The 15835-nt window shown below is 43.6% G+C and overlaps 1 protein-coding gene and 1 non-coding gene across 2 annotated transcripts in view; one reads left to right on the top strand and one right to left on the bottom strand.

The window, feature by feature from the left end:
* The window catches only part of FBLN2 (fibulin 2), a 225170-nt gene that overhangs the window by 109114 nt on the left and 100221 nt on the right, over nucleotides 1-15835 (top strand). The gene's annotated exons all lie outside the window — the stretch shown is intronic.
* On the bottom strand, nucleotides 7067-7138 carry TRNAG-UCC. Its single transcript has one exon. It is a non-coding gene; the product is annotated as a tRNA-Gly (tRNA).

The following is a 15835-nucleotide window of genomic DNA, read 5'->3' as shown; positions in this document are numbered from 1 at the left end:
TTGTTGTAGAAAAAGAGCTGCCGGAGCTTGCTGGGAAATATTTTCATGCCTGGATCAATTGCAGAGCATGACTAGGTTTCTTGGATGTGGATGATCCTCAGGCAAACTTGTCATTTGAAGTGGTTACCTTCACTTATCTGTCTCTGGTGGGAAAAACAATGTTTAAATGTTCTCCTCTTCCTGTGGCCAAGAAAGTGAGTCACTCCGTTTGGCTATTCTATTACTTCACATGTCTGGTATTTATTATACTTGCAGTCAAGAAACAAAGGATCTGACAAGCTACTAAGATTTATTTTGAAATATTGAACTCACAACTTGATTTAGAGAGCAAAAGAAACCACTAGGAGATCCTTTTATGTGCAGTTGTCACTCATATTTCTCTTGGTGACCATCTGATTTGTTATTTTCTGCCCTTATTTTTATGGCAGAGTCACAGTCCAGCCAACGATAAGCCCATTGTCTTTGACTTGAAAGGGGAAGATTTAAGTATGTAATTGGTTCTTTCGTTTAAATCAATTACTTAAATGTCCTTAACTTTTGGCTGGATCATACCCCTAGCCTAGCGGATCTCTTCTATTCTTGCTTGATGGCAGATTTATCCAAAAAAGTCTCATTGACTTGGAAGTACTGTAGAATCCTGTAATGGGAAATTAACCAAGCACCACTAGAAGCTGGCATTCAGAAAGAGCTGCTTGAGGGAAAAAATGAAAAGGGAATGAGCACAGCATTGCTTTTATGGAGCAATACGTTGCCCCACACAATAATGTTCCTGGAGGCATCCTTTGTAAAGGGAGGGGAAAGGCAGTACTTTGTTTCTGAATATATTTTTTGCATAAAAACACCCCCTGTACAGCACCCATACAAAAATCCTTTAGACTGACAGTGCAAAATCCTGTGCAGAGTTACACCCTTCTAACCCCATTAACTTCAGCCAATTTAGCAGGCTGTAACTTTCTCTGCTCTGGATCCCACCATGTGGAGCAACCTGCCTGAAGAGGCCAGGTAGGTCAGGACACTTCTGCTATTCCACAGAATGTGCAAAACAGAAATATTCGGGGGGGGGATTTTTATAAAGAGAGCAGAACTGCAGTGTAATAAAACACTCCAGGAGGACACTTTTATATGAAAACAGGATTGCAGTCCATTACAATTGTTTATTGTAATAATTATGGTTTTTTTGGATAGGGGCCATGGCTCAGTGGTACAGTGTCTTCTTTGCATGCACAGGTCCCTGGGTCAACCACTGGCATCTCCAGTTGAAAGAATTAGGTAGTAGGTGATGTGAAAGACCTGAGATCATGGAGAGCCACTGCCAGTCTGCGTAGGCAATACTGACCATGATGAACTGATGGTCTGATTGAGTATAAGGCCAGCTTCTTGTGTTCATTGTATATATCACCTTGCTTTTATTGCACTGTCTTCTGTCCTTGTAATCTACTCTCTGCCTTGTTTATGATAGATCTTCCCTTAGACAGGTTTCTGTTTGCATTGTTTCCTAATTTCTGTCATCTTAGCATTGTTACTGTATGATTTGTCCTGTCTAATTGAACTGTTTTCTATATTTTTTTTAAATTCGCCATGCATCTCAGTGAGAAAGGAAGGCTATACATGACGTTAAGTAAATAAATAAATAGATAAATCTGCTCAGTGTGAGTACACGAAACTCCAAGCACCCAAGTTCTCTTCATTCACTTCCATAAAGTGGAAATGTGCAGTATGAAAAACTGGATAATCACCATGGACATACAAAACATGGTCCATTCTTAAAGGAATGTGGAAAGGCCCTGCCTCTGTGGGGTCTTGATGGTATCCATAGAAGCTAAACGTTTTTTATCTGCAAAAGGGGCATCCTACTCTGTGACACCATGACCTCTTTGCCGGTACTTTGTCTGTTACCAGTGGTTGTACTGACTCAGGCTTCTTGCTTTTTTAGCTGTTGATAAACAAACAAACAAACAAACAAACAAACAAACAAACAAACAAACAAACAAACATCTCAAGGAGTATTGAGGAGGTGCTTACGCTTTGTAATTGCAATAAAAAGAAATTTAGCAACATTCCTTGAAATAGCCGTGGATTTGTCCTCCAGTAAGTGTTTCAGCAAAAGTTCCTCGGACTGGATTACTAATTGTCCTTAAAATCTAAATGACCTTAATAAAGGCGTAATTAAAAGGGCTCTTTATTCTGCATAGTAAGAGCAATGAAATAATATATGGGGGAGGGACTCTATTGACTCGGAAGGGCATGAGCAGAATCTCAGATGTCTGGGGATACGTTGAAATCTTCCGGAAAGAACTGCAGATGGAAAAGTGTCAAATCTGGCTCTGGAAGCTCCATGACCTCTTTGCCGGTACTTTGTATGTTACCAGTGGTTGTACTGACTCAGCCTTCTTGCTTTTTTAGCTGTTGATGTTTTTACTTAGACACCTTTACATTTATTTATTTAGCCAAAATGTTTTCTGTTACACCTTTTAATATAACTTACCATTTGCCTGCTCTCTGAAGGCAACCCACTACCGTCAGTCCCAATTCCCTACCTTCAAGAAATTGAGGAGTGGAATATAAAATTGCTGGAAAATGAACTCCAAAGTGATGAATTTTTTCCATGTCTCTATGGTCTTTACCATACAGATTAGGGGGAAATTCATAGAACATCACCCAGAAATGATGTCAAATACTCCCAAAATCCACCCTTCCCAAGCACTGCCTCACAAGCTCCCAGAATTTGCCGAGGCACTCCTAGATTTCTGTGTCAAGCAACCTTTTTCCTATGCTTGAAACAAGCACAAACTTGGGAAATAACTCTGGAAGGGACTTGGAATGGCAGACAGTGAGGGAAACAATACTTAAGTTTTAATAGTTATTGGACATGTAAAATTAACATAAGAAAAAGCAGGACATTCTGGTAGATTGACAGAGCAATATGGAATACTAAATTTGGGAAATTCCTGAAATGCAGATAACTAGATAGCATACAATTTTACACCAACATATATGAAACTAGCAACAACAGTGTAGGAGAGCCAGTTTAGTATAGTGGTTAGGAGCGCAGACTCTAATTTGGGAGAACTGGGTTTGACTCTCCACTCCTCCACATGCAGCTGCCGGTGTGACCTTGGGTCAGTCATAAGTTCTTTCAGAGCTGTTCTCCTAAGGACAGTTCTGGAAAGAGCTCTCTCAACAGGGTGTCTGTTGTGGGGAGGGGAAGGGAAAGGAGATTGTAAGCCACTCTGAGACTCCTTTGGGTAGTGAAGGGTGGGGTAGAAGAGAAGAGATTGGATTTATACCCTGCCCTTCACTGTATAAATCCAATCTCTTCTTCTTTAACAAGCAAATCAGAAGACTCCGAGTGGAAGCTGTCCTAGTTATGCTAGATATTCCTACATGAGGCTGGTCCAGAAAGTCAGACCCCACCCCTGATGTTGTTCACTGCACAGTGTCCCCAGGTGGAGGGGGGCAGGGGGCCAGAGGATGCAGGTTCTTTTTGCATAGTGCTTCAGTGAAAGGTTGAGACTTAGGAAGAAGGAAGAGTGGGAGTCTTAGAGCAGCAGAGTAGAAAGTTTCATGCGCTGCTTAGTCTGGAAATCTTAATGCCACTGAAGAGGTTCCAAAGCAGTGAGGGGAAGGATCCAGGTGAAGAGGAGGGGTCTCTGACCAGTGATTTCAGTGGTGGAGGAACAATCCTTGTGGATCAGATTGAACCTAATTTCTCCCTTGCTGGGATGCTATCTTTATCCTATTTCCCCCTGCAGTTCTCCCTGGAAATAAACACCCCACTGCTCAGCTACTTTTACTTGCCTCTGGAGAAAATGTATAGATATATGAATCTTCCCCCACCCCCTTCCCAGTTGGGCTATAAGCATCCCAGGGTGGCTTTTTGAGAAAAGAAAAAAAGTTTTTAAAACTGATGGGGGGGGGGAGTAAGAGGTAATTTGATCCTAAGAGGGTGCTATGCTATGGGAGAGATCTCTTCTGGAAAGGTATTGTTGAAAGGTCATACAAATGTCACATTGGTGGAGGAGCTGGTGGAGGAGCCCCTAGTGGTCTGTCTGATGTTATTAGGTCCTGGCTGTAAGAACAGTGTTGCCGGGGTTTATTTAGCACAGAGTTGACATCTGTGTTTGTTGCAGGGTCTGGTCCCAGGGCTTGTGTGTCTGTTACGTGGCTCATTCTTGCTGAAAAGTTTTAGTTTGGGAGACTGTCTCTTAAGAGAATCTAGGCCTATAACCCAAGACTTGAATAAATGTAGGCCTCTGCTGCAGTTATTTAGTGCACTGGTACAACGTCAAGCAGTTTCATGGATCTAAAGAGGAAAGAGAAGCAGAAAGAAAGGATTGTGTATATAAATGCTGGGAATGTCCTCTTCTGTACCATGGCAACAATATTTAAGAATATTGCTCTAAGACACAAAGGTTGCTCTCTCGGGCTTCTCACATACCAAGATACACCAACACTTTACTAATTTATTGTATCCTGACCTCAGTGAAAACAGTGTGTTCATTTTTTAATGTTCATTGCTCGGAATATATTGCTTAGAAAATTTATTTTTGGAAGCATTGTAATTTATGTGAACTTTATGACTGACTGGTGGTAGCTTGACTATAAAATTGACATTTATAACTATGCTCCTGGTAATTTCCTTGACTTGCTCAGAACCTAAGCAGACATCCATTGCAATTGGTGCTTCCCACTGTGCCTGGAGGCACAAATGAGAATATTTAATTTGGGGGGGGGGGGCTGTTGACTAACTTCCCCAATGAATTTTAACAGCAATTACAGCTTGAGCCGCAGGCATTTCCTGAGGACTGAAGAGCTGCCTGAGTTTAATGGATCGCGGCAGAGCCTTGGGCTATCAACTTTTTCATTAATCCAGGAAATACCTTGGGCTGCAATCATAATTGCTGACATTCTTGCACAAACACTGATTACAGAAGTTAATAAAGTGACAAAGGAAAGAGCCAAAGGAAACAACAGTGCTTGTTCTCACATGGATCTGTTGCAATGTTTATTTGCCTCCGAACATAGGGGTCTGTAGGAGAAATAACAAAAACACAATTTATAATTATAATGTTGCAGCAGACTGGTTGGGACGTGCACAAGGAAATTCAAATCCAAGGGTGCAAGTTTAGGTTCTAGAGACAGTGTTCTCTTAGAATTTGCAATCTTCATGTCTGTTCATAATCTGAATAGTTTCCTTCTTCAAATAGTTGGTGGCTTCTGGCCAAATGCCCTGTCAAAATCTCTTTCTGATCTGGAATGAACTGGGCTTCTGAGTGTCTTTGGAACTGGAAGCAAATGCTTATGCATGATACCGCATTATCTCACCTTGAGTTCCAGTGCTCCTCAGTGAAATTCATGTCAGACTAAGGTAGGATTGCCAGCTTTGGGTTAGAAAATACTGGGAGATTTCTTTTGGGGGGGGAGCCTGGAGAAGGTGGAGTTTGGAGAGCGAGGGACCTCAGCAAATGGTAATGCCATAGAGTCCACCCTCCAAAGCAGCCGGGGGAATTGGTCTTGGTCATCTGGAGAGCAACTGAAATAGTGGGGGATATCCAGGTGCCACTTGCAGATTGGCAACCCAAGACGGGGGGATGCCAGACTGCAACCTGAAAATCCTACCCATAACTTTTAAATTTCTTTTTTTTAAATACATTTTCTTTATTCATTTTTACAATAAAATATCAATTTATAACATAATATACATCCATAGATTGCAGAAACGTTCCCATATTCCACCATATATTGCCTTCTGATTTCTTATCAAGTCATAGCTTTTATATATGATGATTTCCCATAAAGCACTTATTTGTCTTTACTCCCTATTACATATATATCATCCTTGTTTTTCCTTCAACCATCTAGAAAACTTCAACCAAAATTTTCAAAATCAAAACTTAACATATCATAGCTTTTATTTATAATGATTCCACAATTCCTTCTGGTTTCTCATCAAGTCCTAGCTTTTTTATCTAATGATTTCCCATAAAGCACTTATTTGTCTTTAATCCTCATCATATAGATTCCATCCTTGTTTTTCATTTAACCATCTATAAAACTTTAACCAATTTTTTTTAAATTTCCCATCCTTTTTCTTTCATAAGAAATTTTAATTTCTCCATCTCAGCAACCTCTAATATTTTTTTAATCACTTCTTCTCTCGTAGGAGTTTCTTCATTTTTCCACTTACTAGCATATAAAATCCTGGCTGCAGTAATAATATGCATCACTAAATAACTTTCCTTTTTCTTAAAGGTATCTGGGATAAAGTTTAGTAAAAAACATTCCGGTTCGAATGGTATCGTTCTACCCAACATCTCATCAATCATCTCTTTGAGCAGCTTCCAATATTTTTTTTGCCTTATTGCATAGCCACCATAAATGAAAAAAAGTTCCATCTCTTTGTTTACATTTCCAACAGTTTGTCCCGATTTTCTTATCAAACCTATTCAACCTAACTGGAGATATATGCCATCTGTAGAACATTTTTATAATATTTTCTTTAAACGAAGTTGTTCTGAACCATTTTATATTTTTCTCCCAGACCTTTTAAATTTCTGTGGCAGCATGAAAGCACACAGCACCTTCATTAGTGGTCTCTATTTGTGCCTTTCCTCAGTATGGTTACCAACCTCCAGGTGGGGCCTGGAGAACTCTTGGAATTACTACCCATCTCCAAACTAGAGAAATCAGTTCCCCTGGAGAAAATGGCTGCTTTGCAGTTTGGAGTCTATATCATTATATCCCACTGAGGCTTCTCCCCTTCCCAAACCTCACCCTCCCCAGGTTCCACCCCCAAATCTCCAGGAATTCCCGAACCTGGAGCTGGCAACTGTATGTTACAAGTAGTGCTCATAGGAGAAGAGTAAAGGATGGGGACCACACTGACTTCATTCTCATATACTGCCTCAGAATTTTTCCATACTGTAACAAAAAATCCTGGATTATACATACATACTGCCTTATACTGAATCAGACCGTTGCCCCATCACAGTCACAGTATTATCTACTCAGACTGGCAGTGGCTCTCCATGGTCTCAGGCATCTCCTAGTGCCACATGCTTTTCAGTGGAGATGCCAGGGATTGAACCTGGGACCTTCTGCATGGAAAGCGGATGCTATACCCCTAAACCACAGCTCCTCCCCAATAATCTGGCAGAAGCAACAGTCCCTGCAGCTTTTGCTGCTCTATTTGCACAATGCCACCATTGTTCAATAAGAATGCTCTGAACCGTAATCAAAGGCATTGTCTGTGTGAGTGTGTAAAGTGCCATCAAGTTGCAGCTGACTTATGGCCACCCCAACAAGGGACTTAGGAGGCAAGTAAGAAGCAGAGGTGATTTGCCCTTGCCTTTCTCTGCAGAGTCTTCCTTGGTGGTCTCCCTTCCAAGTGTGTTCCTTCTAAACTTAGTGTGAGCTAGCTCACAGTTTTTTTAGCCTCCAGCTCACACATTTTTCACACAACCACCACACAACATAGTTTTCTCTCTAACAGATTTTTAAAAATATAAATGTGTGATGGATAGCATATCTCCTCCCATTGGGGTGTGTGTCTCAATTTCCAGTACAAAAGAACTGGAAAATAAATGCCTTAACTTTTAGAAGAAGTGTAGAAGATTAGGTTTTTATACCCCACTTTTCTCTACCCAAAGGAGTCTCAGAGCAGCTTACAATCACCTTCCCTCTCCTCTCTCCACAACAGACACCTTGTGAAGTAGGTGGAACTGAGAAAGTTCTGACTGGCCCAAGGTCACCCAGTAGGTCTCGTATAGTTCTCCAGATTACAGCCCACCTCTCTTAATCACTACACCACACTGGCTCTGTTGTGAAGGCTGAGTCTCATTCAGGGTTGCCAGGTCCCACCAGCCATTGGCAGGGGATGGGGGGTAGGGTTGCCAGCTCTAGTCTTGGAAACTCCTGGAGATTTGGGGGTGGAGCCTGGGAAGGACAGGGACCTCAGTGGGGCACAGTGCCATAGAGGCCACCATACAGAGCATCCATTATCTCCAGGGGAACTGATCTCTGTAGTCTGGAGATGAGCTGTAATTCCAGGGGATTACCAGGTCCCACCTGGGGGCTGGCATCCCTAGCTGTCGTTGTGCTTTGAATTATATGATCAGGAGCATACTAGGACACAATTGCTTTCCACTTTCTCCACATTGCTCCCCTTTGAACCCTTGGACCTCCCTGATACCCTTTCTTCCTCCCCAACTACTTGCTAGTAATGATAACAGCAGGAGCACTCATAGCAAGGAGGGCTGACATCAAAGCCTTGTCAAGTTGTTGCAGCGGTGTTCCAGGCATAACAGCTCCTGGGAAATGTAGTTTTCCATAACTCCTATATCCTTAACTACATTTTCTAGCATCAATGGCATGAGAGCCAGTTCGGTGTAGTGGTTAAGTGCACGGACTCTAATCTAGGACACTCTTCCACTTGCAGCTGCTGGATGACCTTGGTTCTGTCAGAGCTGTTCTCTCAAGGACAGTTCTGGAAAGAGCTCTCTCAGCCCCACCTACCTCACAAGGTACCTGTTGTGGGGAGGAGAAGGGAAAGGAGTTTGTAAGCCATTCTGAGATTCTGATTGAAGGGCGGGGTATAAATCCAATCTCCTCCTCCTCCTCTTCTTTTGAAAAGCATGCTCATGATATGTCAGAAGGACTGCTTCTTCCCCTATGTACCATCAGGACAGTGAGCCCTACTGGAGGTTCCATCTCTCTGCTAGGCAGGCCTCGGTTCCGGAGCACACCAGAGCACCGCCCTGCCAGTCAGGAGCCAAGGGGGCGGGCACATAAGCGCCTGTGATTTTGGAGCCTCTCCCTCAAACCCCCTCTCCTCCAGCCCCCAGAATATACCCTATGTTTTCACCATTTACTTCAATGGCCCATAGGATATAATGGGGCCGAACTGCTGGAAGCCGATTCAGATCAGAGAATCTGATTCGACCCGTAGCAGCCTGAAAGGGGCCTGAATGGGCCATTTTCGGGGGTGCATTTGGTTCAGACGAACCGAATGCACATCCCTCCAGCAGCCAGCTTGCTCGGGCTCTCTGCAGCCACGGGGATCTTGAGCAAACCACTGCCTCTCCTTCCCTCCAGCAACCGGCTTGCTCGGGCTCTCTGCAGCCGCGGGGATCCTGAGCAGTGTTCCCTCCAAGCTGAGTTAGTGTGAGCTAGCTCACAGTTTTTTAGCCTCTGGCTCACACATTTTTGTCTTAGCTGAGGAAGGATAGCTCCAGGGCAAACTAATTTATGCAGTAACCTAATCGCTAGTCCACAACTTTAATGCCAGTAGCTCACAAAGTAGAATTTTTGCTCACAAGACTCCACAGCTTAGAGGGAACATTGATCCTGAGCAATCCAAGGGAAGGGAAGGTGGTTTAAACAATGCCTCTCCTTCCCTCCAGCAGCTGGCTTGCTCGGGCTCCCCAAGCAAACCAAGGGAAGGGAAGGCGGCGAAGCAGCTGGAGACATTGAGCCTCAGCTCCATGAGTAATGAGCACTCGAGCCCCGCCCCCAGCAGCCCTCAGGCCGGAGCACCTGGAGCAGTCTTGGGAGGCGGATTGGCAAAAAGCAAAACCAAAAGCGCAGGAACTTGAAAGAACTCCAGGAATGGAGCCAGTTCCTCTTCCACAGCCCAAATGCAACCCACAAATCCTGAGCTTGCTTTTTCTCATTTGCGAATCTGGCCTCCGCACTCCTTTAATGAGGCAGCCCTGAAGCTTGGGGCAGTGGGAGTTTCTTTGCACGCAGCTTGTGCGGCTGGCTGAGTGCCTCTTCTGCTTGCCCACCTCTCGCCTCTGCAACTCATCTTCTGCCAGGCATGGAGGAGCCCAGCTCGCCCAGGCTTCTTGCCTCCTGCTGCCTTGGCCCTCTGGTGCACGGGTGAGTCCCCAAAGTTTGACTCTTCCACTACAAGTCTCTGGCGCTGGAGGTATTCGCCTCCTTCCCTCCTGCCTGCTATGGCTGCATCATTGTGAGAGATTTCTTAACATAGTGTTCTTGCCAGGGAAGCTGGGGACCCTGTCCATGAGTCTCCATTTCATCCTCACAACAACCCTGTGGGGTAGGTTAGGTAGAGAAGGGGAGATTTGGCCCGGGGTCACTCAGCCAGCAGAGTGAGAATACAAACCTGGGTCTCCCCACATCAATCTGCAACTCTGACCACTGTGCAGTGCTGCCTCTACTGATCTGTAATGTTCCAGAGGTGTTGTAATGTAATACTCAGTTTCTCAAACAAGTGTATGCCTGTCTGTTGGTCCACTTAGGAGTCTTGATCCTGGTTGTGTGGTGGGCTAGTTGTGGCAAATGGTAGGGAAGCTCAGTATTTCTGTATACAGTTGTAGGGGCTTTATTGTCATAATGCTGATTGTGTGAACTTAGGCAAATCACGAGAGGTAGAGCAGGAAGGGTTGCATCAGTGCTTAGTTCTTGTGGCCCTTTCTTACATGCCCAGGGAAATGCTGATCGCCACTTTGGGGCCAGGAAGCAATTTTTCTCCAGGCCAGTTTGCCCCCCAGTGATCCTGGAGGGTTTTTTTAAATCATATTCTGGGCATGGAACAGGGGTCACTGGGGTGTGTGGGGGGCATTGGTGAATTTCCTGCATTGTGCAGGGGTTTGGACTAGATGACCCTGGAGGGCCCTTCCCACTCTATGAGTTTATGATTCTATAATTCACCCAGGCTGGCTGTGGGCACGCCAGCATCTCTGTCAGGCAGAAGCGCCTGAGATCCTCCCCCTCCCCTTTTCCTTCACCCAACTTGGAGGCGAAGGGAAGGGAGAGGGGGGAAAGAATGTATCCCAGATGCTTCTGCCTGTCAGAGGGGCTGGTGCACACTTCCGGTGATGTCAGGGTGTGTGGCATATGCTAATAAGTTATGCTAATGGGCTCCTGCAGTAGGGAGGCCATCACTTTTGTGGAAGGTGGCAGGAGTTGACTTAACAGATGACTGCTTCTTAAATGGACAGTTCTATGTGGCCTGCTCCAGAGTGAGCTCCCCAAGCAGCCTGGTGATCCTAGCACCTGAGGGCAGAACCACCAATGTGGTCTAGAGAGAGGTCCTTCAATAGAGAGAGAGAAAAGTACGTATGTCTCACTTAATTTCTTACACTACATCTTCTCTGTTAGAATTCCTACAACAAATGTCACATTTCAAATTTCACATCATCAGTATTATAACTGGATTTATGGAACTTAAATACCATATCAAAGCACGGGTAGCAGGCTAGTAATAACAATAGCAAAGTACCCAACAGTGGTCAGTCTTTTTTTATTATTTGTGGCTTCGGCATGCATTCCTAGATTTAATTGTTTATAATAATTTAATAATTTGATGTAACCATTCAATAATTTAATTTAAACCATTTAATAATGGGTGTAACCATTTAATTGGTCTCAACAATAGTTACTTGCTAGATGAGATCCCAGAAAACATAGCTGCATATAAATCCCATCAAAATTACAGGGACAAGTTAATTATTGTGGCTAGCTTAAGTCAAGGGAATTTAAAGGTGACTATTATTATAAGCCGTTTAACAGGCCAATGTACCAAATATGCATGCTGAAAGTTCTCTGTGTTGGGGCCACAGTATAGAACAAATGACTTAGCCAGGAAAATATGAACTCATGTGTGGCTTCTAAGTGATTTTTAAATTCTGCTACTGGCTATTAAAACATATCTGTCTCTGGTACAGCTCTTTATGAAACCAGGAAAGCTTGAGAACAGTAATGAAACATAAACCTGTGAAGAGGCAACAAGCAATTTTTCATAAGGGTCAGTCTGGGGTCCAGTGTTGTTCAAAATGCTGTAGAGAATATGCTCAGCGAAGCTGTAGTAAGTACAAAATTTGCATGATGGGGTAAAAAATTCAAAAATAACCTCAATCAATTGCAGAACAGGTCTGCAAGCAATAAAATGTATTATGCTCTGAGAATATATGAGAGAATTTCAGCTAAACTCCAGGGATACTGAGAATTGCAGTGAATTATGACTTAAATAGAACCCAGAAATGTGATATTCTTTGCCTCAAACAGAAATAAATGTTACTTTGGATGGAGCTGAGCTGAACCTTTGTGAGTTTCTTTTTTTTGTTAAAATCCTCACATTGGAAGGAGAGCCTTTTGGCAAACAGCTGGATTGCACAGAAGTCTCAAATACTACTTTGCTATTTTGTCTAAGTCATGAACACTGTCACCATTCAAGCTGAACTGCTAAAGCCCCCAAAGGCTTAATCTGGATGCATCACTGAACTGTGCAGTTCCTGAAGTAGCCCGCAGGGCCATGACGCAAGCCTTGGGAGCAAAGCTGCGCAGCCCTCCAGTGTGACAAAGCTCGAGGAAGGAAGTTAAGTTAGCTAAAGCTTAGGTGGAGTTCTTTCATATTTACTTCATTAGTAAGGTTGCCAGTCCTGGGTTGAGACGTACCTGGAGATTTTGGGAGTGGAGCCTGAGGAGAGTGGTGTTTGGGGAGGGGAGGGACTTCAATTTGGTATAATGCCATAGAGCCCATTTTTCAAAATGGCCATTTTCTCGAGGTGAATTGTTCTCCGTCACCTGGAGATCAGCTGTAATAGCAAGAGATCTCCAGCCACCACCTGGAGATTGGCAACCCAATTCATTAGCTACACTTCTTTGGATGTGTCTGACAAAATGATTTTTGTGACAAAATGATTTTTGACTCTCAAGAGTTTATACCCTGGGAAATGTTGTCGGTCTTTAAGATCCTACTAGCCTCGAATTTTGTTCTACTACAAACTATTTTTATGTACACAGTCTGCCATCCTCCTAATTTATATCAACTAGTCTTGGGTCCATGGCTATGGGCTATTGCAAATCCACAAACTCAGTCCTACTTTTGGATTGTTTAACTGAAGCATTGCGAGCAAACTATAGAAAATAATCCAGATTAGTTGTTGTAGATTTTCCGATCTGTAATCCAGATTCATTTGCTCTGTTTACCACATTTAGAACGTGTTCATGGTACTGGCATAAAAATGTTGATGGCTTATGAACACAAGCAACCTGATACTTATGCGTGGTTCCCTGTATCTGTTAGTGAAATAAAATCCCTAACTTCTATCATTAGGAGTAATAAAACCCCAAGTGAAAATTTTATTTGCCCCTGATTTGCTTTAGGATTTTCAGGACTGGTGGGTGCCTGTTTTAGCCACCCTGTTTACTCATATAGATAGGTCTGGCAGGTTCCCTCAGGAATGGACCTCTTTTATTGTGGCCCCAATTTATAAGAAGGAGGAGCATACTGATCCAGCTAACCAGGGGTCATTTCCTGCAGGAGGGCACAGGAGCGGAGCTCTGGCAGTAAAGAGCCCAGGGAGTGGGCACATGCAACAAGTAACACCCCCTGCTCCCAGCAGTCCTCAGTCAGAGCAAGAAGCAGCCAGGTAAGTTGCAGAGCTCCCCCCGGCCCCCCGGTCCAAAACAGTCCTGTGGCACCTTTAAGACCAAGTTTTATTCAGGCTCAAGCTCTTCCTCCTCTGCGAGGACAGAGCTGCATGCCCCCCCAATAGCTGCTGCATGCCCCCCCCAATAGCTAGCAATCTAAAACAGTCCAGTGGAACCTGAGCAGTGGGTGTTGCCTTCTGACACACTTCTGGTGATGTCAGGGGGTGTGGCATATGCAAATAAGTTATGCTAATGAGTTATGCTAATGAGCTCCAGTACCTCTTTTTCTACGAAATGACCCCTGCAGCTAACTATAGACTAATAAGCCTGTTGAATGTAATAGGAAAGCTTTATGCAAGACAGAGCACCAGAGCAAATTGGATTTAGGCAGGGGCATTCCACCCTGGACCATTGCCTTGTACTGCAACACCTTATCAATAAATATTCAAATGGAACATCTAGGCAACTATATGTGATATTTTTCGATCTCAAAGCTGCATTTGATTTCATCTCAAAATACCATTTATGGAGAAAACTAAGCAATATGAATATAGATAACAGGCTGCTAGAGTATATAAAAGGCCTTTATATGGACACCAGTTTAAAGATCAGATTAGGTGTCCATGGCCAATTGTCTAGGTTGGTGAAAACCACAAAAGGTGTATGCCAAGGCTGTATTTTGGCCCCACTGCTTTTTAATCTATACACAAATGATATGATAGAGTTCCTGTCGGGTCCTCATTTCTTTTCAGTCAAAGTAGATGGAAAGACTATTTCAATTTTGCTCTACACAGATGACATACAGCTAATTTCCCATGCAAAAATTGGTCTTAGACAGTTCAGCTCCTACTATTAAAAAACCTACGTAATATTAACAAACTTTTATTCAAGGTACAAGCTTTTGTGTGTACACACACTTCTTCAGATACATTGAAATGGAACAGCCAGTTTGGTGTAGTCATTAAGTGTGCGGACTCTAATCTGGGAGAACTGGGTTTGATTCCCCACTCCTCCACTCGCAGCTGCTGGATGACCTTGGGCAAACTATAGTTCTGTCAGAGGTGTTCTTGAAAAAGAGCAGTTTCTGTCAGAGCTCTCTCAGCCCCACCTACCTCACAGGGTGTCTGTTGTGGGGAGGGGAAGGGAAAGGAGTTTGTAAATTGCTCTGAGACTCCGAGTGAAGGGTAGGGTATAAATCCAATCTCCTCCTCCTTCTCCTCCTCCTCCTCCTCCATACATATAGGTAGTGGGTGAGCAGCAAATTAGCATATAACATAATGAAGACGTTTAACAGATGCAAGGACCAAACAGGAATAACAAGCTTTGTTTATATGGTCACCATTTGTTTGGATTTAATTCCAGGGGAAAACATAGTAATATATCAAAACTGGAGATTGATGTATAAATGTACCCTTCTTAATTGTGGAATGCTGAGAGTAATTAACTGAGACCCTGTTGTTATGCTCCATCCACCTCTTCTCAAACATGCAGGTAACTAACAACATCCTTTTCTTTAAGGTGAGGTGACTGGTTGTGCAGTGTTATGTCTCCTCTGTCACCAGACCAGAGAAATACATTCCAATCTACCATTCCAAATTACATTACAATCACTATTCCAACCTACTATTCCAAATAAGAAATACAAGAAAATAAAGAGGGTGTATGGCCTTTCTTGATGAGAATACAGATGTAAGGACTGAATGAGATTAACATATGGAGTGAGATAAGAAACCAGTATCTCAGTTAAGTTCTGGGGAGGTTGTTCCAAGTGTTGTAATAACTTGTTGTAGTGTATTCTGAAGCTGCCAGGAATACCTAAGATGTAATGTGAAACATCTCATAAGGAAGCAATGTTAAGCTTCGTCTTGAACAGGGATTGAAGTTCAAGACTAATGCGTCCAATCAGGTTCAAATGTATATAAGCGGGAAAGACTCTGATTGGTCCTTATTCGCTCAACCTGATAGGTTGATAACTGTATAGTAGGCGTGGCTACATTAGCCCGGAATGTTTAAATACCGAGCAGCTGCAATGGAAAAGCTGTTCGGGCTATCAGAAGTTGTACCGTGTTAGAGAAGTGATCGTCGAGCTGAAATAAACCTGAGTTTTGCTGAAATCACTCTCTGACCATTTTGTTAAGCGTCGGACTTAACAATTGGCGACGAAGGTGGGATACTAGTGCGGGTAGGCAGCCCCGCTGGTCCCAACCCCACGATGGACAACTGCGAGCTGCAACTCGCTGTGGCAGAGCAGCAACAGGCACCACTAGAGCCGGTGGCAGCGATTGCAGCTATGGCCAATAGCCCGAAGTTCGAAGCTTTCGAACCAGCGACCGAGGACTGGGACGCTTACCTGCTGAGGTTCGGGTTCCACCTCGAGGCGAACGATATCACCACGGAGGAGAAGAAGCGGGCCACTCTCCTGAGCTCTTGTGGTAAG

The sequence above is a fragment of the Gekko japonicus genome, unplaced genomic scaffold, assembly GCF_001447785.1.
Source record: "Gekko japonicus isolate JY-2015 unplaced genomic scaffold, Gekko_japonicus_V1.1 scaffold695, whole genome shotgun sequence".
Lineage (NCBI taxonomy): Eukaryota > Metazoa > Chordata > Lepidosauria > Squamata > Gekkonidae > Gekko > Gekko japonicus.
Note: the sequence above shows the minus strand (reverse complement) of the source record. Positions and strands in the feature narration are given on the sequence as shown.